The sequence below is a fragment of the Myotis lucifugus genome, unplaced genomic scaffold (genome assembly GCF_000147115.1).
Source record: "Myotis lucifugus unplaced genomic scaffold, Myoluc2.0 scaffold_1859, whole genome shotgun sequence".
Classification (NCBI taxonomy): domain Eukaryota; kingdom Metazoa; phylum Chordata; class Mammalia; order Chiroptera; family Vespertilionidae; genus Myotis; species Myotis lucifugus.
In genome coordinates, this window is record NW_005872907.1 from 44,945 (window position 1) to 47,611 (window position 2,667).

General features: G+C 57.9%; 1 long non-coding RNA gene across 1 annotated transcript; it reads right to left on the reverse strand.

Annotated features, from left to right (window-relative positions):
- Positions 1–422: 422 nt before the first annotated feature.
- Positions 423–2,049, reverse strand: LOC106695621. The gene is made up of 3 exons (XR_001346669.2): positions 1,958–2,049; positions 1,638–1,790; positions 423–621 (listed from the first exon to the last, which is right to left on the reverse strand). It is a non-coding gene; the product is annotated as an uncharacterized LOC106695621 (long non-coding RNA).
- Positions 2,050–2,667: the final 618 nt, after the last annotated feature.

Here is a 2,667-nt window from a genome sequence, read left to right on the forward strand (position 1 = left end):
CGTGACTCAACCCCGAGCCGCGTATCTGACCGTTATATAGCCACCCGTATACATACAATGACACTCACGCATATCCCCGGAGGGGGGACAACACCCCGCAGACATTGCTGCCTTTTCGCACCCTCTACATGCTCAAGCCAAGTACAACCTTTCTTCTTTGCTTACATGTTCTTCTCTATAAAACAACCTCTGACTCTCTGAGTGGTCTGACGCCCATCCCTGACACGCAATGGAGCTGGGTCGTGTCGAGCGGCCGCTAGCGCAAGCAGTTTTTGGACCGTGAGCCCCCGTTCAGGACACAGGGAAATCATCCAGGGCTGGCCCGCCCCCCCGGCGGGGGCGCCTGCGCAGGAGCGCCGAGATGTAGCCGTCCAAGGGCCGCCCCCGCGCCCGAGCCGTCGGGCGAGTCCGCCGCTGGACGGCCGCAGGGCCGCGGGCTGCGCAGCCCCACGGCGTGCAGGGGGCTGGGCGTCAGGAAGGGCCCCGCGCGGGACCGCCGCTCCGCCGAGGAGCAGGCCTCCGGGCCCCCAGACCCCGCTGCCGTCGGATAAGGGGCCGAGAAGGACCGCGGGACTGGTGCCCGGGCTCCCGCCGCCTCGGGGGCGCTGGGACTGGCGTCTCCTGGTGGAGGAAGCAACAGGTAAAAGGAAGAGTGGGAGAGGCTCTCAGAACCCCTTCCCTGTGCGCCTATGAGGGGCATTTCCCCACTATTGTCCCATTCCCATCACAAAGAAAAGAAAGGAAGAAAAAATAAAATAAAACAGGAATGCAAAGGCAAAGTGGAAGGGAAGGAACCCTGCCCTCACCCCTTCCCTTGTTTCAGGTTCTTAACATCTTCACAGCAGCCTGCAAAGCCCTGCGTGACCTGCCCTGCTCCGCCTCGCTGACCTCCATCTCTAACCCGCTCCTCCATAGTTACAGGTCTCCAGCCAGAGTGACCTCCGGGTGCAGAACCCAGCCGCACTCTGCCTCAGGGCCTTTGCACTTGCTGTTACCAGTTCCTGCCATGCTCTTCCCCCGGGATACCTGATTGGTCCACTGGCTCACTTCGTGGTGCCACTCAAATGTCAGTCTCAGCGATGCCCTCTCTGAGCAGATTTTGTAAAATTGCGATTCTCTCCCCAACTCAGAGTGACATGCCCCAGTCCCCTTCCCCAGTTTCCTTTTCATTGCACTTGTCAATGTCTAATACCCCATGTAGTGCACTTACTTATCTTGTATGTTACCCGTTTCACCCACTAGAATGTCAGTTGTGAGGACGGGGCTTTTTTCATTGCTGTATCCCTCACCCCCAGGACAGGGCTAGGACAGCACCCAGTCCAGTCGGGGCGCAGGAACTGGTGTAAATGAACTGCAACAGTTCCTGATGACTGAAAGGCTCCCTGTGCCGAGTTCAATGCCTAAGGCTGAGGCTCACTGAATACTCAAAGGTTCCCTAGGAGGCAGGCGCTGCTATTAACCCCATTTGAACAGATGGAGAAACGGAGGCCCAGAGAGAAGCGACAGGCTCAAAACCACGCGAAAGGGAATGTCGCGGCCAGAATTCGAATTCAGGTTGGTTTGACTCAGAAGTGTGCTCAAGACCATCTTCTCACGGTCATTTCCCTGGCTGTCAGGGCCCCACCCACCCACCTTACCTAGGGACTTGGGCCTCTCACTGGCATAGATGCCCCGGGGTTCAGAGGGACCCAGGCGTCCATAGGAGCCAGATCCAGAGAAGCCACTGTCCCCACAGAAGGTCGAGGGTGGCGAGTCAGGACCTCCTGTGGAGCTGGGGTCTTCATAGAAGCCTGGATTGGGGAGAAACGGAGAGACGAAAGGGGGGCTTGGCTGGGGAAACCAGGGCGTGGAGAAAGGAGGAGACCAAGCAACAGAGACAGGGGAGCCAGAGAGAGGGGGGGACAGTGGAAAACATTGGGGTATCCCAGCTGCCCCTGCTCCCTTGACCCATGCTCACCTGAGCTGCGCCCACTTTCCTGTTCCAGGCCCCCAGACTCCAGGCTCAGGTCTCCCAGCTGCTGGCCCAGGTCCCAGATGAGTCCGGGCAAGGCCTCCTGAAGGCGTGGCAAGAGCAGGGTGGTCAGAAGGCACCCCCAAGGCCTCTGCCCGTTCCAGTCCCCTATTCCAGGAGTTCACGGGCAGAGTTTCACCTTGACCACGAGGCTCTGACTTCAAAAGGGTAAAAGCAGGACCGGAGTCCCAGGATCCCCTTCAAAGATCTCTGCCCCTTTATCCATGAGAAAGTCCTTCTGGCTAAATCCAGTCCTCGCTGCAGCCACCTCACTCCCTTCTAGGTCCCATCCCTCCCCCCTGCCTTCTTCCATCTGTGCTCATGGCCCCTTGACCTCTATTAGAATGTCCCTCCTCGAGTCTAACTTCAGTTCTTCTTGCTTTAGAGGCACTTCATTGCTAAAAATTGGGGTCCAGGACCTAGCAGATCCCCTAGCCATTGCTCCACCTTCTCCCATCCTTGACCTTTTCTTCTCAGATGCTCTCCTCTCCTCCTACTGCCCCTTCGCCACCGATAGAAAGTTCTTTTGCAAGTTTCCTGAGTCCTTTCTGGTGCACACTGACCCCTTCCCTCACAGGGATAAACTGGCGGGCTCTGACTCATATGTTTTGCTCCTCACTTCGGAAAGAACCCCCATGCCTAGCTGGCAAGGCCTT